We start from the raw sequence: 25,988 nt of genomic DNA, 5'->3' as shown, positions 1-25,988 counted from the left end.
CTCTTCGTTGCTATAGTGACGCGAACAGCGCCACCTTGCGGATTGAAGACGGTAGCAAGCAAAACCCAGCTAATGACATTTTTGCGCGGGCAATAGATAGCAGGAAACAGCGTGACCAACGAAACAGAACTTCAGATCTGCTTGATTAACTAGTAAGTAAACGGTAGTGTGAGTTCTTTCTACAGTTGCGGATCAGTTGTAGTTTTGAACGTTTTTGCTAACATCTAAGACGGTATGGTGCATCGCTTTATCGCACCCACAAAGAGTGCTGCCCGGATGATCAATCTGCAATGGCGTCGTATTTCTTTTGCAACATGGTCGCAGACATAAGTATGTGCAAACGCACTTGTAATAAAAATACGAAAAACGAAGGCAACGAAATTTGTGTGCCCTCGGAGAGATAGGATTGACTTTAACTGTTTACTTCATCGTAATCGAGGGCTTTCTCGTATGACATGGGCTTAGCGTTTTCTAATGGGTAATGTCCAACAAGCCAAGCGTCTCAATGAACCTTGGTTTATCGGACAAGCAAGAACGTTTAACGAAAGAAGGTAACCATATGATTCATCGGGTACAAGCTGGTACGAAGACTGCTGCTTCACTATGAGATACGTAATTTTGCCAACGGTTGAGATTTGTGATTATATTTAATTCGCGGGTATTTTTGTCTCTCTATCTAATAGTTTTATCAATAGTCTATCAAAATCTAAGGGTTGATTTCTACAATCAAACAGTTAGGGCATTCTTTAATTAGATGTTTGCACGTCTTTAATGATGTGATTAGATACGGGATGTGTGATGTCGTTGGTGCTATAAAACCTGGGCTGAATCAACATATTAGACAAAGTAAACCACCAAAAAAAAAAAGCATTTGTGTGTGCTAATTACGCTTAGACTTCCGTACAGAATCTATACTGTAGCATGAGGTATTGTGATCCGCGCTGATTGTCCTGTGAAATCGAATAAACCGCCATGGGGCCTCAACAGTAATAATTTTTTTGTTATTTTCCGCGATTTCTCCTGTCTTGATAATCAAGGACATAGCGAGCCTCACCAGACGAGTTAAGGACCTCATGAGTATATAAGACAGTGGTCTTGAGCTTGTCATCAGCGGCACGTTAACTGCCTTTTGCTTTTTAGGCCGTTAGAATTGGAGAAGTCCAGACCAAAGAAAGGTAGTTCACAAATGTGTGCAGGATGCACAATTTCTTATGCAGATAAGTGGGACAAAGGTCTTACGGAATACACTGCTTATTTCCTAAACCTGACGCCAATGGGCCTTGTGTTGGGATATTTTAAAAATGATCTACGCCAGCAACCGATTATACTGAAAATATTCAAATTAGGAGTTCAGTATGGCCTAACATGAAATGTACGTTGTGTCCGTGAATCAACAGCCCATTGTTATTGGCAGTGTATTGATCAGAACGATCATGGCCGTAATTTGCCATATCTGAAAAGCTATAGAGTCGGATCGCTTTTGGCTCGTGGCGGTTCTGAAGTAGTTCATGCTCTGAAGTAAGAAAATGCTCACGTGAACAGAAATTATCATCTCCACCCTCATGAGGATAAACCGATTTATGTTACGAAAATTATTAATTACTTCTGAACCGGCACGAGCCAAGGCAATCCGACTTAGTTCTTTGCTCAAAATCTATAGTTTTTCGTGCTAGCGTAAATTACGTTCATCGCTCTGGTCAATACAATGCTTAATAATGTCCATAAACAAAACTTTGGTAATTATTCGGACAGACCGGGGTCCATCCGACAACAACAATGACATATATCTATCGTTGGCCTGACTGGAGCGGTCAATTCAAACTTTGCGATATATTCGATGTAATCGGAATTTTTTTTTGTGTAACATAACATTTCGGGACACTCTCTATTCATTAAAAAATATGCATAAAGATATGCAAATATGAAAATATTACAAAAGCAATTTTACATGCGACAATATTCGAATGTTAAGTATATCAGGCTACCCGATTCTTAGATCTCTGTTGTTCGCACGAAATTTAACACATTCATTGTTACCTTCCATAGCTCTTAATTCTAAAAATGTTTGCCATCTTATGCCGTACATAATACTTAAGCGGATGGCTAGTCTTGTACTACGGTCGAGAATACTCAATGACTTTCGATTGGAGATTGAGCCATGCTTCGTCTATGGTGATCGTATGTACAAACGTTAAAAAACCTCGTAAAAAACTAATTTAACATTTGTAGTACATACGACCGCCATAGACGAAGCATGATAATCGAAAGCCGGAGAGGAACTAAGCGAAAGAATGACATTAATTGCATAGCGGTGTCGAGTAGGTTCCATATACAAGATACCAATACTTGCAATGGATACGAAGAACGTTTGCTACTATGGGATAGTCAATGGAACAGCTGATCTAGCCTATCATATACATAAGAGAGATATATGGCTGTACTGGGCCTGTCAAAACGCTCAGGTGAGCCGCAAAAAAATAAAGAAGAGTACCTCTGAATATTGAAAAAATATCAGTATAGCTCAATTAATTCAAAAGCTATACAGTTCTAAATGACGAAGAAACGTCGGATGCGCTTGTAACATCGATAAAGGACTCCCATTAGGCAAGTAAGAGGTGTGCCTTTTAAGAACTTCAAATAAATTGATGCTAGACTATTACCATCTTTATAAAATGTACGATAATGTAGAGTAAACTGTACAGTACGGCAAATAGTCTTAATTTTCCATGCAGAGTTGTAGGCAGCAACTTGTCTCGTCATTCTACAACACATTTGTTTGATGGCGGAGAAGAGTTTGAATCAATTCAGGTGTCTACCAAATATTAATGCTAGATGACGATTCAAACATAGTAATTCATTATTGATAAATGCTCACTCGTTCGACACCGTTCAACATAACAGTAACTGCCGAGGAAGATTTTCACACCGACGCAGAGTGGTGCTGTGGAACTCACCATGTATGTATTCTAAATGCCACTCGCCGTAGTACGTGCGTTCTGTTACCTTTAAAAGTAAACTTGAAACTTGCACATCTTATTTATTGGCTGCAGCCCCCCGACCTCGTCGTGTTGTAAGCCCAAAAGATTGCAGATGAATCACGTACTCAGTTGCCGATGGCCCAATATCGCGGCAACCTTCTTATCCTGCAGTAGACTATTATACCCTTCGTAATGTCATTTTTAATTTACTTAGCTTTATTACGAAGCTAGAGAATTTTGTACGACAAATTGAATAATAATCAGTAACAATTATATATTGAACATAATACTCTTATTACTTGTTACAGCTCTTTTGGCCCGAAAAATATGTCATTGAGTAAATGAAATTTGTATGTTTTTAATGGTTAAATTAGACGTTCTGTAAAGTCAGTTTCTAATCCATCTAAGTCTCAGTAACTGTATATAGAAAAGAAGTACATATAAGTAGATTATTATGAAACGTATTGAGTATGTATTAGCGTATATCCAGTTTAAGTCGTATGCTTTATGAGCAGAGTCTTGTTGGTATGTACCTAGCGAACCTGCCGAAATCGTAGTCAACGACGCTCGGGGCAGATGCCCTTCGTTGACTTCGTCTAAATGTCATTTTAACATGAGTGCAGTGGGAACTAATGACTTTGTTCTTCAATGTCTCGAGACCAAAGTCCGAATGCGCGCCCCTGCTACGGTATAATAGCAAAGAACAGGCGTTGGTCCGATGAACCTCAGTTTATAGAAAAATTGATGTACTTGTTTTCTTCTTGTACAACTTAGACTTCAGTAGTATGTGGCTATACATGTCGATAGCTCTATCGCACTGGGGTGTCCTGAGCCCCCTTGTGCCTTCGCATGAAAATATGCCTCAGGCCAGTCGAAGTGCCATAAAACCAGATTTCACATCTATGGCGAAAAACTACCTGATCCATTGGACAAAATTTTGATGTCAGTATCGCTAGCATTATCCTGCGAGCTTTGGCAGCTTGCATACCGAAGGTAAGGGAGCCAGGTAACAATTACTAAGGTATCTCCTCTGTTTTAAAGAACACATTACCTTCGTGGGAAAAAGCATTGTTGCATATATATATATATATGTCGAATTTTTTATATCGGTCTTTTTTCCTTCAAGACTGGATCTCGCAAGCACCGTCAATACAATCTTAACATGCCTTCATAATTCTAGACTAAAGCACTGTAACAGCGATATCATTAAGAGGCAAAAAAGCATAACTGCGCCAGGCTGTGCCGAAGTTACAATACATAAAATTTAAGGGAAAAGGAACAAAATGACATGAGGTTCACTCTACTTCTCTTTGAAAGTAGTATCTTAAATTGGAAGAATAAAATAGAATTGTATCTGAAAGACGTTCTTTTCAAACGAACGGGTTCCAACCGTCTTTAAGTTATTTTTTTTTTTATTGCAGAATAAAAACGCAGAGCAAATACTCAGTCGGCGTAGTACAGTTTGTGAAGGCCTCGACGTAAGTTTTTTTGTCGTGACCTGCATGGTTGTGAATTTTCTCAGACGGATAGATTCGTCACAGTATGGCGTAGGATTGTCACCTTTTACAATAGTTTACTCTTATACTATATAATACATCACATATAATCGATTCTTGAAAATACAGAAAGGTGCTGAAATTTCTTAATTTAATACTAAAGCACAGCTGTCCATTAATGAATTTGCCAGGCACACTGAACTTTTATAGTATAAAAGTCCCTCATGTCTCCATGGCTTCGTATCATTGGTAACTGGGCTTGGTCTGAACACGAGAGTAATGCTACCTATAGGATCTTCCTTCTCGCAATAAACCGGTGCCCACTAATAACTCCTTTTACTCATGTAATATATATATATATTACATGAGTAGTTATTACACGGTCTTATTACGCGCAGATTTAATAGCAACCTTTATATTAAGAACGATTACAGTAAAAATCGTTCCTTCAACGCAGACGAGGAGACCCTTGCGTTAACGTCATTCGTCGTCGACCCTAGGGTATCAAAGCTCTGCAAAGAGACGTTAACAGGGCGTGCCATCCGATAAGTAAATTCGAAGCCCTATTTTATTAGGGAAAACAACACGCGTATCTATTACATGCAGTGTTAAACTTTCATGTTTTCATTAACGGCATTATTATTATACTTTAGTATCAAAAACATTGAAATAAGCCGCACATCCTATGTGTGTTGTCGAAGACGACTATCTTAGATAGGTCTGTAGCTTCTTAGAGCGCTACCAACTACGCAGACTAAATAACTTTACCAAGCACTTCATGTACTGAACTAGAAGAGATGTTGGAGCACTTAACGCTTTTCGCTGTTAGAAATTTTATCATATGTTGTTATTCTTGTTATGTTTACACTAACAAGAATAGCATATATTGCTATTCTTGTTAGGTCATAGCAATAGCGACGCCTGTTATACAAAATATGTAGATACCGGATCTCTATACTTTGAAAACCAAAGTAGGACTTTAGTTAACATTCGCACGGGTCAGTGTCGCTTGCGTGTGTGAAGCTTGTAATCGTACACTTCCTTGTATTTTTCTCGAGAGCGACGGCGACTGATCGATTTAGCACAAGTGACAACTGATTCATCCTCTTCGAGCCTATGTAGACACGTTACTACTTTTTGGGGACAGAATATTTATTCCGAAGCAATGGAGGAGCTTATCAACACCAAGCGTAGCGACCTATTAATTGTAGATTTCACTGATGTCGTGGACACCGATAAGGTCGACTTGCCTAGAGGGAAAGTCGTGCGCGATTCATTCCAGGAAAATTCTACGTAAAAACAAATAATGGCATGGCGTATAGCTCAGAATCCGCAATTGTAAACGTAAGACTCAGAATAAAACACGCTAAAGGACTACCTGGTGATATGTACCGGCGGCTGTATCAAACTCCGCGATACTAAGTGTTTTCCAAATGCTAAAGTACCCATCGCATACTTTTGGGTGTTTGCTTTTCGTACAAACTCTTGGCCTAGTGTGGTTCGACTCGGATTCATTTCTCATGAGGGGCATATCTAGAGGGCAGGATGTTATGGATGGGAACGTACAGGTTAGTTAAATGGTCGTTAGGCTTGAATGTGTGCAACTGCCATTGCGATAAATAATATAGCGCTTTTTATTTATATATATATATATATATATATATATAGCGCTCACCTGATTATTTCGTTTTCTTGACGCGGTTTCCATTCTATATTTGAGGTTCTTCACCAAGGTTCAATCGATTTGAATTCGGTGCCCCCAACATGGCGATAATTGTATAGACCGTACCCTGCAAGATTCCCCGTTGATCTGCTATCGTAGCAGTATCGTGTTACACTTCGTCATTACTGACTCTTATACCTCACGCTTGCATAAACATAATAATAAGGTTTATGAAATGCCTACCCGGCCATCAGTATTGGAGATACCTGACGATTTCGGCGAATTTTATCCTTTCAAAGTCGGGTTTCGAAAAGGTAGTTTATACTTTCCCTTCACCTTATTGGACACAATTATTTTGTGATGTACTGGCGAAGGGTAAAGCAACATTTAATGAGGATGCTCTCTGAAGCATTTGACACATCTCAGGTGCATTTTTTTTTAAGGTTTCGTTTTTTTATACAATATATAGACATCCGGCTAGACCCAGTAGCTGGTAATAATATGAGCAATAACCTGACTAAACAATAAAGGCGTATCAGAAGTTTGCATAAAACGGTGCATAAGAAATTGTGTCACAATTTATGTGACACTGAACGTTTTCGGACACGTACTTGATTTCGGCTTAGTAATATTTACGGCGAATGAGTGACAGGAGACAACCGATAACAGGTGTTTCGCTTAGGCCTTTTTGTAGCATCAACTGGTGACAAGCGTTTTTCGTATATATATATATATATATATATATATATATTATATATATATATGTTCCTTTCTTCACAGGTCGAGTACGTCGTAGTGCTATTTGTATTCAGTTGTTTGATAAGTTCGTTCAAAAAGGTTTCAACGTACGACGTTTTTTCGAAACGACTGGTCTGGGATTCTACGATGAATTAAATCGATAAACGTGTGACTAAAAATCTATACTAGATAAAATGTATATATATATATATAATACTGTATAATGTACAATACAATAATGTATATATATATATAAACATATAATAAATCGGTCGAGATCAATTTTTTGATATCTCTTTTCTAATCTACCTAAATATATATATTATCTAACTTTGGACGGTCATCTTCCAGCGCGAAACTAAGCGTGTACGTTCGGTTTCGAATCTGAACATCTAACCTTTTGTTCGTAAATTCAGTAAAGAAACACGATTTTCCACGAAGTACTGCTACTATGGAATTAATATCTGATTCTGCTGGTTATAATACAACTGCTCCGAGTTTCTAGTGCAGTATAAGGTACTAGCGGATTTCGTCAGAAAAAGTACTTGAGTTTGTCTTTGTACGATGGCGCCTCAGATCGGGCAATCAAGTGGAATAACTATTCCTGTTATCCATTCTTTGGCAACAGATCCTATCATTACAAACAATCCCCAGAAGCATCTAATTAGGACGTCTGACTTCTGAGCGCACTACTAATGAATAGTTAAAATTTTATTAAAAAAAAAAAAAAATCGTTGAAAAGTGAATTCCTTTCTAATTGATAGTACTTTTGATGATAGCTTTCGTTCTGCATTATACCGCAGAGCTAATTTTTGAAATAATGTTTTGATGCCCTGATTACATTGGATTGGAAACATCAGCAGAAAGATATCAGGAAATGATAAATTTGTATATAATCTTTATGGTAGGGAACAAACAAGAACCATTTAGAGGACAGTACTGCTAACTAGGGAGAAATTAAAAGGTAGGGATGTAATACCGATAGAATTGCTATTTTTTTTTTTCAAAGTGTTTGTCCTTAATTAATGCCAGTTCCCAGAAATGGCTTTGGTATACCAAGCTCTAAATGATATATTGTCAAAAATGAAGAATCTACGAGGGTTATTCGCATCCAGTCAATTCTGGTTTGATGATGATAAATTTCAATATTTTAATTATGCAGTCGTTGTGATCTTTATGATATCTGCGCACAAAACCGTCCATTTAATGGGCTTACTTTTTAGTGTACAATATACTTAAAAAAAAAACTCAAGATCAAACATTTCGTTGGCGTTGATATTTTTCCTTTCTTATTTGGTACCATAAAAACAATTACTTTTCTATTTCCAAACATAGCAATTTATAGATACCTTTCGTGATGCCAGCAGGGAGCTCTGTTGAGGTCTTTCTTGTATGAAACCATCACAGTAAGTTATGCATTGAACTACGCGCATGACCGAAAACGGTTTAACAGTAAAGCTCAATTGACGTTTGTTATTCGCTCTCGTAAAGGCCTATGATATTCCTTTACGATCCACTCCTATTTAAATCTAGTTGCTGTATTTCTTGGCTTCGTAACACCTTTTGACACGAATCTGCTGGAAGCGTTCAGCTTCGCGTTCTTTTCAACATATCAAGTTTATCATGACTATGATACGGTTCCCTAAAATAGCTAAAATGATATGGAATCAAATAAGGAAAACTAACCGCGTTCAGAATGCACCTCGACACATAGTCACGTACGATCGCCGGAGCTTTATTTATTGATTTGAATGTTTGTCTCATACACATGCCTCGTTTTTTTAAGAACATTTTTGTTTTTTTTTTTTTTATGTTATTGAACCAACGTTAGTGTTGCTCATGAGGTGTTTGAATGTTAGTATATTTTCAGGCGATATTTTTAGGCAAGTAATTTATGCATCCACATTCAGAGTCGGTATCTGACATTGTCCAAGCTGGCGTGCTTCCCTACTTCGAATGTTTGCAACAATTAAAGAAGTAGATAAATGGAAACAGTGAATGAAACTAACTGGAAAATAAGATTAGAAGCGAAGAACTATGACTATGGTGTACAGCATTTCCTTTCAAGGCTTGCGACTCGAGATGTACGTGGCCACAATTAGCTATTGTAATTAGGTCAAATTAGATAATCAACTGATATTTAAAAGAAGCCACTGAAACATACTTTGCACGTGTATGTTTTTCCCTTTGTAAAAGGGGTCAAGCATGGGGTGAAAATGGTGAAGTTATGTAGAAACGAATACTAGGAGTGTCATGGCTGTGTTATAAACATCCTTAACAATACGGGTTCGAAGTTGATACAAACTGACGGATACAGTAGAAAAATCGTCTTTTGTACTTGGATTTGTGTAAAATAGCAGTGTTTCGCGTACAACTAGACATTGAGTCTGTGTGGGGTAATACTGACAGCGGCCAATTCAGATAGAACTATTATTCAGAGACAACCATAATAGCTACGAATGTTTTTGGAATTAGTCATTCAAATATACAATAGTCGATCCTAACGCCCAAGGGAGGACGCCAAATTAATTGTTTACCTTAATTATGTCTCAAAATGTATTATTATTATGTAATTTTTCTACACATGATCAACATTTGCACATCAAGCTCTGCTCCTCCTAGGCCACCTATCTTTACTCACGAGTATTGGTCTCTGATATTAAGGGCACACCGATTAAATCAGTATCAGATCTTCTAGTGATCGCTTGCTGTGCCATGTACGAATGCGCTTTTCTGAATCGGTATTTGTTGATGGAAGCTCGTTCTCAGAAGGATATGAACAAACCTGCAGCCGAAATTTAAGCGAAAACTAACTGTTATCGAAAGCCACCTTAGATAATCCAAAATTTCCGATACAAAAATCAGCTGCTTTTTTTCGTATCGATCATCAATTGGGCCATCCAAGTAAGCCCAATATTCTTCCGTCTTTTGTACTTTTTTTCCGTTTTGTTTTCTTTGTCTTGAACTTTTTAGCCAATTTAAACTTTTGTATTTTTAAAATTTTGGGTCTACTATCAGTTAAAAACTTGATTTTGCGGAGTTTTTATATATAGGGCGCATTTGAGCGGCAAGTTAATGGAACGATATTTACCTATATCGTTCGATGGACGGTCATTTGGTTAAATAGCATTATGTAAAGCTATTTGCGGATCAATGAAATATTTTGACGGTGAGTAACCATTGGCTTAGATTTATAAGTTTTGTCAAGTATTAAGGCTTATTAAAAGTTAGCGGAGCATATATCGACACTTTTAACATATGCAAAAATTTCTGTTGCTACACTCCCAGAGACAAATACATATATATATATATATCCGTGAAAAAAAAACAGCAAATGTCTCAGTCAAAGTGGTGATGCACCCCTAGCAACAATGTGTATAGCGTTAGGTGCTCTATCGTTGACTGAGCGTAATAGCAGAACTCTCTCGCAATGTCACTCTCGGCGGAAATTTCCAACGGACCCCAACGTCGCTATCTATAAGTTGGCTGTAGCGTGAACGACTTCAACTGCCACGATGTCTGTAGCAGCGCGGACAGCCAAAGCAACAATGATCACTCCAGTCGTGACGGAAACCAAGGCAATAGCAGCGGTAGTGGTAAATGCCGCTGTCATGCAAATCGTCGGACTGACTCCTGTGCCACGAACAGGAGCACGCACGCACGCGCGCGCGCGCACGCATGCGACACCTCTCCGCAGCCCACAACAATCGAGAGCGTCTTCGTGCCTCCAGCGCGAAGAGTTTAGTGGAAGCGGACGAAAAACAACAACAACAACAACAACAATGCCGTTGTCAACGGCCACAGCTACGAGAAAGGCTCGTACTGTGGCTAATCCACGACAGTTGCTGCGATGTGTGGCTGGCTCTGCGCGGTAGAATTAGTTGTTGTCTTCTTTTATGCGCTGCGACAATACTTCCCTGCCGTTCGAGCTGCTGTTTCCTGCCATTACGAGCGCTGGTGGCTAATGTTATAAACGTATTTTCAATATAACTCCACAATCTCTCGAAAAAAAAGCGGCTCTAGGGGAAAACTAACAAAACACGGGAGGTAGCTGTTCAACGACGAATCGACGACGAGTGAAACTGAGAAGCTGGATGCCGCCACTGGCTCCTCCCAGTGGATGCATGCCGGCTGAAGCTGCCGCAGCAGCAATGGCGAGTGTTGGCTCTTGTCTACGTCAACAACGTTTGGCTCTCTGTGTATGAGTTTATTAAGAGATGGGAGCAAGAGCAATCGTCGCTCGCCACGTAGGTGAGGCAGGAGGATGCGCATGCGGTTAGCAGCTGCTGCCTCCGCTGGGCTAAGAGGTCCTGGACGTGTTATTGGCCTATCTGTGTGAATGGCTGACACGGATCCTATTATGGCGTGTCCATTTGGACAGCCATAGCATGACGAATCCGCAGTGTGGTCGACGCCGCCGATGAGATTCTGACGCTCACACGTCCCCCATACAGCGGGCGGATATAGACAAAGGAACGGATGACTCTTGCGGAGTAGCCTGTGACGACAGTAACGCTGGTTCGGCGAGAAAGAACGGAGATGTTTAGCGGGCCAGCCTGTCGGCAAAATTGGAAACGAGCAGTCGAGCAAATCAGGATAATGAGCAGACGGCTACGCGCTCGTGACGCATGCAAATTTTCAGAAAGACAAATCGAGGGAAAGGGCAACATGAAGAAGCTGAGGGGGAAAAAAACAAGCGACGATGGTATTGATATGACTGTGAAAATGTTTGTATTTTAGAATAGCGAATGACGTCCCCGAATCACTAATGTACACTGGGGAGATCCCGTTATGTCCATCCTGCGTTCACGTAAATTTCTAATCCAAGGTTGTTTTGGTATCGCAGTAAGAGACAACTATATGCTTTTGTCACCTGTTTGGCTGATGGACGTTTACTTGGCTGCTTGTGGGATGATTCAAGGTACATCTACAGTGGTTTTGCTAGGTCTTTCTATATAAAGTACGCTTGAATCTACTCATGTTACAGAATCCGAACAATGTTTGCCATTTAGTAAAGGGCTTGAAAAACTTTCATTAGTTTAATTAAAACAGATTTGCTAAAAAGTTGATCGGAAATTTTTACATTTATAAAATTAAGCATAACCTTTTGAGCGTAGCATCACTACGGGTTGTGTCAGTTCAGGTATGCATGGCGCATAGCCTAAAAACGGGCTAGTCCAAGCAACCAATAGACGAATGTTGTATATTGTAAGCAAGCTCAAGTTAGAAGCTTGTAAATGATTGCACCCACCTTTTTTGACGTCCTTGTTTGATATCCTATGGATGTATTCTACAATCATAGAGCTTCAAGCGATACACCGAGTGTAGCACACGCTGCTTTGCTATGTGCCCCGCCACATTTTTTGTAATATATATATATATATATATATATATATATAGCGAGTTCCAGTGCGCCATGTTACCCATTGTCAAAGCATCTCGTCGCGTATTAGCGACGTTACAATTAGCTACTACCTGCGAATAGGCCTATAATATAACAACAAGGAGCCTTGGGCTTGAAGATGCTTGATATTTAATGATAATTAACAAATTTACAAGTGGAACGCGTTTATTTGCATGGGCCCAACCGAAAACCTTGGTTCCATGTTCCCGCTGCGATAGCGCAAGAACGTAATATAATAATTTCTAACAAAGTTCGTCTCTAAACTCGGTTGATCGAGAAGTACGACTAGACATCCAGATCCGTTTTAACTCCCTAATAGTATCATTGTTCTTTAGACACAAGCCTTTTGCAGAAAAAAGCTCTTCTTCGCAGGTGATAAACCACTGTCACAGCTCGTATAACAAGACACCTGACGAGTCATTGCACTGGGGTATCTTTACGAAATGTCGCTTCCGTTCCGTACCACAATAGACCCGGCTGGTTTTATCATGAACGTTAGCGTGGTCGACGCACTCGCCCAAAAATTGGGTTTAAGAAAAATTGCTTCATATACTGAAGTGTACAACACGATATAATTTCCTGCCAAACATCGAGCCCAATTGAATTGATAGTTATGAATGATATGACGTGAAAGCATAGTAGACAGCAAGGAGGAGACTTTGTTGACGCTGAAGCGTTGATAGACCTCGGAAGTGTTACGCATAAGTATCGATTTTACTTACATCACATCTATACTACTAGAGATATGAAATGAACTATATTATCGATGAAGTTTTCCGCTGAGAGCCGAGAAGGCGAAAAACTTCTTTAGATATTCTCTAATTACAAATTTATTCTTACCTTATATGCTATCCGCCAGTCTATTAAATTTTGCCTATAATTTATCTTTTTACTTTTGTTATCCTTTTAAACCAGCTACTAGCAGCTTCTAGTAAGGTAGCTCTATTCATTGCTAACATATTTTTCCGTCACTTTTTTTGCACTCACACATTTCGTATTCTTTTTTTTAAGATATCTGTACCCTAATTTTGTTCTTCAGACGATCGAAAAGTAACTCCAGTAGCCATTCATTGATGGATACCATCTGGCACGCGTTTGATTTCATGTGAGCGTTACGGAGATCGTTCGTGTCGTTGATACGAAATAACGAAACGCATTCACGGCGTTATCCGGTAATCACATATTTAACGTACATGTTCTTGTATTGTAGGAAATGGCCTTCGGTGAGAAGACTTGTACGTAGCTAGGGATGATTTAGATTATGGTTTTGAGGCATAGTATCTCGCTTTTGATTTTATTTATGTTATACAAATGTCTGTAGCTACGGAAAATTAAGGCTGCGTTCCATACGCTGTAAACCCAAGTATGTAACGACATAACAGGTTTTGTTACTTTAACAACTAGTCATCTCTTAGGCGAACGTGTTCAATTCGAATATCACAGTTTGGTTACGCAGCTGGCGACAGGCTCAAGGATCGTTTCTAGATTTTCATCAGCTACGTAAAAGTGGTCCAACTATCTCATCCAGCGCGTTGGCCTTTGTTTTTTCGTCAGGTTTGCTAATGTTTTGCAACGCAATGATGGTGACACGTCGCTAGAAACCGTGAAACCATTGTCCAAACGTCATAAAGAAAGAGGGGGCTATCGGCTTGAGTTATACAAAACGTAAGGGATGCGGAGAATTTCTTTTTTACAAGGAGTCATCTTGCTGCACAATTTTATCCTATGTCTTTATCAAACAGTATATTGGAGAAACTGTCTTTCCATGATGCAATACAGTGAACCCTTGTCATCGGTGCCGTCCAAGCTGCGAACGCCAGGAGGTAATCAATTCCACTTACGCAAATTACGAAAACATTGGCATGGTTGCCATCGCATTTTGTGTGTCGCAGTGATCAATGGAGTCAGCGACTAATAACAGAGCCGGAAGGTCGTCATTGTAAATTGGACAACTCGTGGGAAAAAAGTCGCTAAAAGAAGCTGGTCTTAGATGGCGTCGCCCGTAGATAGAACTAATCTCGATAAATTTCATATTGGATTGCTATGTCATCCTAGAGAGGCCAAAATATGCGCATTACATTGTGGAAGAACGAAAGTTTCTGTGCTTCTACTGGGTAGAGGATGGAACATTTTCAATTTTTGTAATAAGAAGTTACGATGTTATATAGTCACGGCGTTGGATCATGTTTCCACGAAATAATGTATGCCCCTTCGCCGGAAGGTAGCGGGTTCCGTCTCGAAGAATTTTCTACTCGCGTTTTCAAGTTTTGACTCGAGTCGAGGGTAAGGTTACGAAAGCCAAAAATCTATCGGCACAAGGTCAGTAGAATATGCAAGGTGCAACAAAACTTCGAATGAAAGTTCAAAAAAAAACCTTGTTTGTGCACAGCCCTGCATTATCATGAAGCAGAATGATTTTAACTTATATTTCTCTCTTTTAAATAGCCTGGTTGACGCGACACATTTTTATCTCCAGTTTATGTTGATGTATAGACACGACCTCCCACGACCAGAGACGATCCTATGCAAGAATCAGTCACTGTGGCCGCGTGAAACCCGGTAGCGAGCAAAAGGGAGCATTCGGCCGTAAATCCTTGTTGGTTATTAACTGTTCGGGTTTCTATGTAAATCCAAGGGACATCTTCTCAGCAAATTTTTACTGATTTGTCGACAGTCTTTTTCGGAAGTGCCTTCAGAGAACTCAGACGCACGGGCAGAACGGGGTCATACTGAATACTGTTTTCAGGTTTAGTGAACCACTCGTCAAGAGTGGTCCTTTCAGCGATAGCACCGTTGTCGTATACAAGGAAATTATTTCGGTAGACGTTGTCGCTTCGGAGAAATGCACCAGGCAGAAGGTGTCTCTTTTTTCTTTCTAGAATATGTCTTTGGCAAGTTAAAGTTACACCCACGACACAATACCGTTACACCACCCTGTCAGATCGCTTACAAAAGACATAGATAGAAACCCTAGGTTGTTGATTACTTTGGTAAGAATATTACATTAGACAATCAAACATTGCGAAAACGAAGTGACAGATAAGACGGTGTCATTTTAGTGCTTCCGCCTCTATCTATCTGTCAACTAATTATTCAATTCCAATAAGGGGAACTTCCCAACTTAAGAAGAGGCATGTCCAGATAGACAAGATCTTCCCAACAAATCTCTGGACTACAGTCCGATGAGTGCTCAGTTGTGTGTAAAAAAGGTTGTCGTCACTTATTTCGCATTCCGTTCCCCGGGGCCATTATACAGAATACCCATAATTGGCATAATGTTATGAATGGATAGATATATTTTCGTATCAGCGCAATGTTTACTCTTGAATACGATTATTTTGCATGAATCCGAAGCAGACACATTGTATCTTGGGTGATGCGCAAAAAAAAGGATATTTGGCATGTCGAGTGACCCATAGGTTTGTTCAAAATTCGAGGGCAATTTAAAGTCGCGGTTTTAGCTACAGTCTAGCTAGTTATGCTGATAGGCTATTTCATCATTTGATCTCCGAGCCTACCGAAAAATCGAGCCGTCAAAAATCCCTTATAGCTTTCGTTTTATATCTGTCTAATCCAAAACGTATATATAGATATATATATATATATATATGTTTTCAGTTGATATGAATGTTGCTTCCACTATTAACCATTATTATTAACTATTACCCTGTGTATCGGTCATGTATGCAGCCAATTTGCTTAGCTTGATGTTGCCATCGTTTTGGTCAAACATCGTCCCCAATTGAGGCTAAGAGTAGCAACGACTAGAGAAACATCGGAATTTTCATCAGTCGGAATCGGACATTATTAGATTTAAAAAAAAAAAACTATTGCTAAACACATTCAGAAGTTCGGATACGGATGATCGTAGTAACTAATTGCGCCCCGAGGCAAGCTAAGAAATAGGTGCAAAAACCGAACGAAGCTCCAGGGTTCGTTTCCCATAGGTGACAAAAATAGCCCCCTCCTCACTGCCCAGGTATTCTACAGACGTTTACCCAGCTGATCTCTGCTACTTGTTTACTGTAATCGAAATTCATTTCTGCGGCCATCTCAAGCAAGAACCGTTTTAGTAGCCGGATAGCGTCCGCTTTGAATGTCTAATTATTACACTGTTCCAAAAGCTTATCTTAACCATGAAATCCTAGTGTTTTTCTTGTTACCTTATGCCATCGCCCAGTTCAGTCATCACAATGGCTGGCTTCGTCTTGGACGAGCACAGAATTTCCAAGGTTGTCTACAAACTTGTCGAGAGCACAAACGCTTTAAACGCTGACTCAGGGTATTATTCTACAAAGAATGTAGAGAACGCACATTGGCCGCTTGATTTATCATTTTTCATTTTAAAATAATAGTATTTCCCTATCTGTGTATGTTCTAAACCCTTACTCTAAATTAATGTCTATCACATATTGGCAGTGTTAGCTCTGCTACTATTGGCTTTATTTCACTGGTCCGTTTATTTCGGGTTGTATCAGTTACTATAATTATTACGCTCTATTAGCATTTTGGTAAATGCCCCCATTTACAACATCCGAATTCCAGTCGAGCCCCATTCGGCGTTGTACTTCACGTTATGGGTATTTTGACGGCTTCTTGCTCGTAGCACTCGACGAGACGCTTGATGTTATTTTTGCACAAACGCTAAGACGAACAGACCGGCAGCATGCAGCGCCCTCGACTCGTCAACAAGTGTTTTGAATTCTTTATAAAAAAAAATAACAGTCCACGTGAAAACAACCGCGCGTTAGAGCTGCTCTGTTACGCGGACAGTCAACGAATGACACAGAAATACGCGGTAGACGTGCCGTGTTCCCGTGATAACGTAGTGGGTCACGTATTTAGTTGCTAATCTTAGGGACATATAGTGGCCTGGGTTCGAATGCGGGCATAGATACACTTCGTTTAGTGCTGGGAGCCAGCCGTACCGGACGTAAAACTAGAAGTATCTAGCTGAGATGCGCTGTAAGCTGTAGTAATCACGATAACAAGCGGCAATTTATCTGGTCCACGTAAGTTTTGGTAGCCGTGGGCCGCAGCCTTTTGGGTGACCTTCGACAGCATCGTAACAGGACCAGTCATACCTGAGTTAGCCTCATAACGACAAACACGAGAAAATCCAGGCAGTGCCATGTTACATGGTGTTCTCATCCCAGATAGCCTTTGGTGATGCGGTACCTCAGGATTCATTCAGGGAACTAAATGCTTACTGATGTCCTTCTGAGTGTGAACAGAAATCACTAACTAATAATTGAAACCATTAGTGTTGGCGTCTTATTTATGATGATCTCTGTCGGGATGACCAGTTTCTCAACATCACCTTCAGAATTTGCCTAATTGGGCACAAGGCAAACCAACGTTTTTCTTATGGTTTTTTTTTTGCTACTGTTGCTTTTTTTTTATTTATGATGGACGTGAATTATAGTTAATAGTATAACACTATGACGCTTTTTTGTGCTAGGAAGATACCGCCTTAGCTGTTATGTGCGAATAACTAAGTACAATTTATCTAAATTCAGACAACTTAATTGAAATCATGCGTTGTTGAAACCGATTTCGCAAGGCCTCGTAGTAAACTATGAATTCAAATAGCCAGTTATTACCAGATTGCCACTAAATTCGAAGCTAGCAAAAGGCTTTGGGGTGGCTGTATTCAACCATTTTTCGACGAAAAAGATTTTTACAAAGTTCTACTATATTATCATTTCGATACTACCCAGAGGAGCAGCTTTGTGAAGTGGCTATCAAAATAGTGACTCAGTGTTACTTAGACGTTTGAGGTCTTTTATGTCGTTTATTCATAGACCTGTGTCTAAATAAAAACAAATGCTTCGATAAGCTTCTTCTATATGTGCCGAGGAAGACATGCTTGACGGACAGATGTAACTGCCACTCATTTTAGTGGTGGCTCTAATTCAGAGCCTAAACCATCCGTAAATCGTTTTCAAAATTCCCTCAAAAAATTTGCAAATAATTTTTTAGTTAACCGACAGCGCCAGACACAAAGCATCCAGCGGATTTTTGAGAACTTTGAGCTAGAAGTTCAAAAAATATCACGGGCCTAAAAAAGGCCTTAAAAGGTGTAGCAAAGTGAAAAAAAACAACGGGAAAAAATCTCAAGAGGCTAATCGTTGAGGTTGTTCTAGGCGACTCAGTTGGCAAGGGATAGTGGTTCTGAATCTGACCTATTGTTGACAGGGCTCAAAACGTAACGTGTATGTTGTAATCTTCCTATCGCTGACGGTATAAACGGTGATTGCATGTTTATGGTCATGAAAACTGCTACGCAACATTGATAGCCAGACAGTTAAATGTGATCGTATCCAGTCAGAAGTGACGCTAACGACGTCCTGCGGAAAATTCCATTAGAGTAATAGGTTGCTAATGATTCCTTTATTACAAGCCTTGGATAAAACCTAAGGGGAACACATATAAAGATACGAATATATATGAAAATACTCTAATATGATAAGAAAAAATGATTATGGACAATAGTGAATAGATAGGTGACAGCAAGTAATAAAAGCTTGCTCAACGTCTTCTTATGTCACTGAGATATGCAAGTACTTCTCTCAAAGTGCGTCAAAAAACAAAAAATGTCCTCAAAAATTAAGGGTTTGGATAACGCTAGCTTAGTAAAATCAAAAATTATTACGTCGATACCAATGGATTGTGCGATCGTTCTTTATAGTCTGATGAATTTCTACGTTCTTACGTCCATACGCTTATTTTAGCTTCGCACTTTTCCTCCAGTGAACCATTCGCGAAGAATTACGGAACAGAGAAGATGAAGTTAATTTAAGTTTGAAATTCACTGTTCACAAGAGCATCTATGAACTCGAATGCCATTTTGGGAAAAACATTTCACTCCAACGCGTCTTGAGATAATTTACAGTGTGCAATACTCGCAGAATTGTCGAAATGTCCGCATGCTGGATTTTCATATTGATATCCTCAAGACCGCAACATTTCCAAGAAGCTATCTCCAACATGCACCGATTAAACGTCAGTTGATACCGTCACGTACAACTCTGGACTTAAAAATGTTATTGCTGATACTACCATGCTGGGAGGTAGATTAACGTAGGGAAAAAGATCACCCACCACCCAAATGCACTTCGATGTACTATATATGCGTTCCGATAAGATTTTAGGAAAATAGGGATTTGTAGTATGTGGCAAAGAACGCCGCAACGTGGCGTATAAACTGTACACTGGATTTTTTTTTGAACGCGTTCCGTCGTGACTTCGAAGTTGCGAAGTCTGTAGTCAATAGCAGTCCGAAACTTTAACGGGTACGTGATTTAAAGCGTTTGTTCTTGATCTCGTGTTTAAACAAGAACCGATCGAGGAAGGTTACTGTATGCAATAATATTATCCTACAGTAATAATTAACTAGAAATAATAATGTACTTGTGGTTCTCTATAATGATTTTCGAAGGTTGGAACATGTGCTTTTTGCTCAGTCATTTAGCACATGTTTCCGACATGTGTACGGCTATGGTAACACTCTAAAGAACATAACTATTTTTCACCCCATCTTTGTCAGAATGCAAATAAGCGTAGAATCATTATGGAACCAGATTTTGTTTTTAGGTTTTTCAACGCTACAGCTTCACGTTGCCCTCAGAATTACGAACGAGTCCAACTAACGAGGACATTTTCGATGTAATAGGGAAGTAAGCAAACGTTGCTGATGAAAGAATACTTTATCGAAGAGACGTAAATATTACACAGGCCCGTTCTTTTAGACAGCTCCGTACTTTTCTACAAACGACCTTAAAATGACTGAAATCTTCTTTTGTTGTTTAGGTGCGACGTCCTTCTATTTTTATTGAAAGCTTTTTCTTTTCCTGTAGGGTGGTAAAATAAAATCATTGTCATCATAAACATTAGAGGAGAAAAACAATTACAATTGAGTTTGTCAACGGATAGCATAGAAATTTGCATCAGGCGTGCTGTGTCCTTGTGATAGTATAGTAGGTAATATATTTGGGAGCTAATCTTAGGGACACGCAGTGGCTTGGGTTTGGATGCAGGCGTAGACAGACCCACTTCGTTTTGTGGCGAGTGAGAACCAGCTGTGCAATGGAATGCCTGACGGTGGTACCGGACGTAAAACTAGAAGTATCTAGATGAGACGCACTGCAAGCTGTAGTAGTCACGATAACAAACAACGTTTTATCTGGTCCACGGAAGTTTTAGTAGCCATGGGCAGCGTCCTTTTGGGTGACCTTCGGTAGTATCGTAACAGGACCAGTAATACCTGGGCTGCACAGCAATAAACAGGAGAAAATCCAGGTAGTTCTAGGCTACATAGTGCTCTCTTCTTAAATAGATGATGCAGTACTTCAGGATTCACACAAGAAACTAAATGCTGACTGATGTCCTTTTGAGTCTGCACAGAAACCATTAATTAATAATTGGAATCATTAATGTTGGCGTCTTATTTGTGATGATATCTGTCGAAGTGACAAGTTTATCAACATCACCTTCAGAATTTGCCTAATTGGGCACTAGGCAAACCAACGTTTTTCTTATGGTTTTTTTTTGCTACTGTTGCTTTATATTTATGATGGACGTGAATTATAGTTAATAGTATAACACTATGACGCCTTTTTGTGCTAGGAAGATACCGCCTTAGCTGTTATGTACGAATAAATAAGTACAATTTATCTAAATTCAGACAACTTAATTGAAATCATGCGTTATTGAAACCGATTTCGCAAGACCTCGTAGTAAACTATGAATTCAAATAGCCAGTTATTACCAGATTGCTACTAAATTCGAAGCTAGCAAAAGGCTTTGGGGTGGCTGTATTCAACCATTTTTCGACGAAAAAGATTTTTACAAAGTTCTACTATATTATCATTTCGATGCTACCCAGAGGAGCAGCTTTGTGAAGTGGCTATCAAAATAGTGACTCAGTGTTACTTAGACGTTTGAGGTCTTTTATGTCGTTTATTCATAGACCTGTGTCTAAATAAAAACAAATGCTTCGATAAGCTTCTTCTATATGTGCCGAGGAAGACATGCTTGACGGACAGATGTAACCGCCACTCATTTTAGTGGTGGCTCTAATTCGGAGCCTAAACCATCCGTAAATCGTTTTCAAAATTCCCTCAAAAAATTTGCAAATAATTTTTTAGTTAACCGACAGCGCCAGACACAAAGCATCCAGCGGATCTTTGAGAACTTTGAGCTAGAAGTCCAAAAAATATCACGGGCCTAAAAAAGGCCTTAAAAGGTGTAGCAAAGTGAAAAAAAACAACGGGAAAAAATCTCAAAAGGCTAATCGTTGAGGTTGATCTAAGCAATTCAATTGGCAAGAAATATTCTTCTCTCAAAAACGGCCTCTAGATTTTGCAATAACATTTCGGATGAATGCATTTCCTGAATGGCAGACAACACACTAAAATTTATCTCCATTATAAGCCGTCCTAAAGTCTTTTTCTATGTAACCTGGTTTTTATCTAGGGCATGACGTGAGCTCCCTATGAGACTTTGACTGACCTTCGCATTCTACAGGAACTCATATACCTGTACTTGAAAATGTTTTTATGACGGTCAAATTCGAAGGCTCATTTAAAGCCAATTAGTTCTGTATCTGTCCTATTAATAACAGGGCTCAAAATGCAACTGTTAATTGTAACCTTCCTATCTCTGACGGTATAAAAGGTGATTGCAGGTTTATGGTCATAACCGTATAAGAACTTCAACGCCAAGGTGACGACCTAACGACTGAAGGTGATGATATCCAGTCTGGAGTGTCCCACAACAACTTCCTGCGGAAAATTCCATTGGAATAATAATAGGTTGTTGACGACCTGGTAAAGTAATGAAAGCTTAATCAAGTTTTTTTTTATTAGAATTTTCAGGTATTACTAACATCTGCGTGGCTACGGCGAGCAGTTCCCTTGCCGTGCACCAAAAGAAAAGCACAGCGTACCTTTTCATAGCACCGATCCCGAAGTAAGATTTCAAGCTTAGAAAAACTTAACGATATGGAATGGCTGACGTTGGGTTGATGAAATCGAAAATCATTAGGTCGATACCAATAGATTATGCTATCCCTCTCTCTCTGTCGTTTGGTAGATTTCTACATCGCTCTACGTTCATAGGTTTCCAGTTTTAAGTTGAAACTTGCAATTTATGTTGAAATCGTAGACTGCCACGCAACATGCTTCCGAACGAAAAGAGTTTACCTACTGCTGCAATTCCTCAAGACTGCAACATCCCATTTCCAAGTAATTATCCCCCCATGTATCGATCAAACGTTTAAGTCTACTGATACCGTCGCGATCCCGCCCTCCCCCAACAACTGTAAAGTACTATAGCCCCAACTACAACACGGGCAAATGAAATAAGACCCAAGCTCATTTCGATATACCATACTTACGGGACACTTATACAGACATATAACTATTCTAGGTTGTTGCCATATCCAGAATGGACCGCCTCGCGTTGCCCTCAGGGTTACAAGCGGGTTTAGTTAAACGGACTAATTCCCAAAATAACGGGGAACGGAATGAATTTAACAATATTGCCGATGAAAGGCTACCCTTATTGAAGAGAGGTAGGTAGTAGAGGGGCCCGTTCCCTTCACCAACTACATTCGTCTCTAAAAACAATTTTAAGACATTCGAAATCTGCCGTTATTTGAGTGCGAGTTTTTTGGTCTTTGGCGAGGGCTTTCTCTTCTCCTCTGGTGCGGTAAAATAAAGTTATCCCTATTGCAAAATAGGAGACAAACAGTAGGAATTAGATTCGTTAATAACAATTAGTATTTTGCTGTACGAACAGTCAACCGAGCAGATTCAATCAGCGTCGCACGCCGTTTTGAAGCGTGGGTTTTTTTTACAGGGTGCCAGAACAATTCTATCCAGCACTAGACCTTAGCAAGAGCGCTAAAATGTAGATAGTAAGCCATAACCATTGTCGTGTAAACTGGGTGTAAATATGTTTTGCTACGATAAGCAAAACGTCACGAACGGCCTAATCGTAAATCGTGGGAAACGTCTTTTACTAAGCTGCAACTAACTTCTGCTTAGTAAATCAGTTTATTTCGGTATTTTCATTTCATATCGTAGTTGTTCAGAACAGGATGACAACTAGCAACTTTCTACAAACTTACGAATCAATGCTACATTTCCAAAGGTAGACGCGAATACATAGTTAACACTCGAAACTTGTATTATTTAGTATTGTTTCACAATGCTGCTTTGGATTTCGCTATGTTTTGCCATATTCTGTAACATATACAATAGGACAGCTTTGCCTGAATAAGAGGCACAGAAATCAAGGGAGCTTCAGGCTGCAGATAGTGATCCCAATTAACCTCATAGCGCCGTAGAAACAGACGTATGGACAAAAAAAAAAAGCATCGTTTTGCGACGTTGTTATTAAGCATTAAATCTGAACAGTAAAGACATATTTTGCAAGCTTTGTTATGTTATCAGTTACCCATATAAGGGAGACATATAAGCCACTATTTATGATACGTGCCGGTAAAAGTAACTTGGACTGGTTTTTCTACCGTATTCGGTAGTAGCTGCTTTGATCGGTTAGATCAAGGTCCTCCTCCTCGAGCTGCGAACGTGTGAGATACCCGAAATGAACATGTTAGTCAACCAAAACCTTTTTGGGCTATTGCACGTACTATAGTCCGGTGGTATTCACGCATATTTACTTTTCTATATTTTTTAACAGTAGAGTGCAAATATTTCCAGCATCGTCATAATTGGGATCCATTTTACGACTCGGGTTCGCTGCGTAAGCTCGCTTTGAAGGCCATCATAAAGTGGTAACAAAAGAACCACAGTTTTGGTAATCGGCAATATGGATACGATGCGCAAATAGACTCTTTTGCGTTCTACGTTCAACGAACTTGCAGTTAGGTCGACTTGTAAGTTCTTTGAAATTGAGCTGCTGTAACTGTGTACTTGGTTTGTTTCGCTGATACGATATATTTTTTGCCCTGTTCATAATAATTAAATGCTTGATTGTTAGCCAGAGCACTTAGAACGTTCGATAGAGGACACGTCTTCGGTCCTACTGCTAAAAGTGTTTAATGGATATAAAAAAAATAGTCCTGATATATCAACTCCCATATAGACAACTGACCATATTTCTGTTTTATGGATTGGTTTCGCGCAGTATAAACGTAGAAACAGTCAGGCAGTACTGAGCATCGCCTTCATAAACAGAAAGTTAAGAAATATATCTTGTGAGATAGGGAAAAATTATTATTTTTTTTTATCTTGTTAGATTTAAACAAACATCAAGATTGTCTTATCGTTCCTGATGGTTCGTTCCCAGTAGAGTGTTGAGATTATTTTTATCTATTGATAATTCTCAACAAAATCGCTAAATTAACCTTTCCGTTTACAGCATAGAAGCAGGAACGACTTAAAGAAAACATTTAATGACAAAATTTTATTTTATAAATATGCAGTTAAAGTATACACACACATATTTATAGATATATTTATTCTATAAAATGTATTTTCGATTTTAACATACAAAATGAAACGACCATGTTTTTTGATGTATTGCGCTACAATTGGCGAAGGTCGACATGGTGGAACCGTAAACTTCAAAAAACCTCAGGTGTCGGCTTATAAATAAAATTTATTGAAACAGAATACCGAATTTTTTCATAACACTACTAAACGATACCTGTGAAACATTTGTTGTCAAACAACGTATTTAATAGCTGTTTATTGTTGTTACAAAGACGCAAAAGGATTCGTAAAGTGAGTTTCATGTTTATAGCTTACAGGATAAAGAGCTCGGAAACAGAATAGCACCTCAGTCAGCAGATGTACGGTAAAAACATGCTCACGACGTGGCTTCAGTTGTGATACTTCAGTCTCTAGGGCCTTTGTGTCATACATAAATATTTTATTGTTATCTAACAGTGTGAAAAAAACAAATAGATAATTTCACGCACGATGATCAAGTGTACTTTGCGCTTATTTGGGTTATATTTCTGTTTTCGCACGATTACTTACATTCAAGATGGCTAGCATAAAGCGGATCAAATTGATGTACTTTCGTAACTGGATAACACAGACAGAAGGTCGCTTGGAGGTACGCTACGTATCGTCAAAAGAGAGACTCGACTGTGTAATGTTAACGGGAACAGCATTGGGCATACGTACTTTATGGGGCGTATGGGCAACAAAAGAGACACAGGACCTTTTACGATACGAGTTTGTCACAACATTCGGCTAGATCAAAAATATACGATACGTTTTTTGCAGACGATTATATACCTTTCGTTATGTTTCAAGAATCGATTTTGGTTGCCGTTGATGAGTTGTCGGCACTTTTTGAACAGGAAAAGTTCCAGAAAGAACAAACAGCCGGCGTGAACCTGTTTTTAGTGTTCATTAATTACGGGAATGTTTTCAACGTTCCCCTGTACACCTGTCTATTCAGTCGTGTACAGAATAAAGCCGACGGTTACTATGAATATTATTTATTTATGTAACAACTCAAGCTTTGCACGTACATGCTGCGTGTCTGTGGTAATCCAATATTATGAATGAGCCACGTTTATTAAGCCATTATAAGCTTGCTGTTTGTAATCTAGTAAAAATTGGTACCCGTCATACAAGAGCTATTATCTATTGCTCAGTGCAAGAGTTTCGTCGCTAAGAAATTTCTTCTGTAGAAATCGAATGTTAGATCACAGACGCGTGATA

The 25,988-nt window shown here is 39.2% G+C and overlaps 1 long non-coding RNA gene across 6 annotated transcripts; it reads left to right on the top strand.

Moving 5' to 3' along the window:
- The first annotated feature begins 29 nt into the window (after positions 1-29).
- LOC147756068 (uncharacterized) lies at positions 30-25,756 on the top strand. 6 transcript variants are annotated; one of them, XR_015326803.1, is made up of 4 exons: positions 30-152; positions 13,319-13,451; positions 21,958-24,184; positions 25,300-25,756. It is a non-coding gene; the product is annotated as an uncharacterized LOC147756068 (long non-coding RNA). The 6 variants fall into 6 exon arrangements; XR_015326805.1 differs by lacking the exon at positions 25,300-25,756 and adding an exon at positions 25,054-25,293; XR_015326801.1 differs by lacking the exon at positions 25,300-25,756 and having other exon boundaries at positions 21,958-22,026; positions 22,149-24,923.
- Positions 25,757-25,988: the final 232 nt, after the last annotated feature.

This window comes from Varroa destructor, unplaced genomic scaffold, assembly GCF_002443255.2.
Source record: "Varroa destructor unplaced genomic scaffold, Vdes_3.0 BEIS01000004.1, whole genome shotgun sequence".
Taxonomy (NCBI): domain Eukaryota; kingdom Metazoa; phylum Arthropoda; class Arachnida; order Mesostigmata; family Varroidae; genus Varroa; species Varroa destructor.
This window is presented reverse-complemented; position numbering and strand designations above follow the sequence as displayed.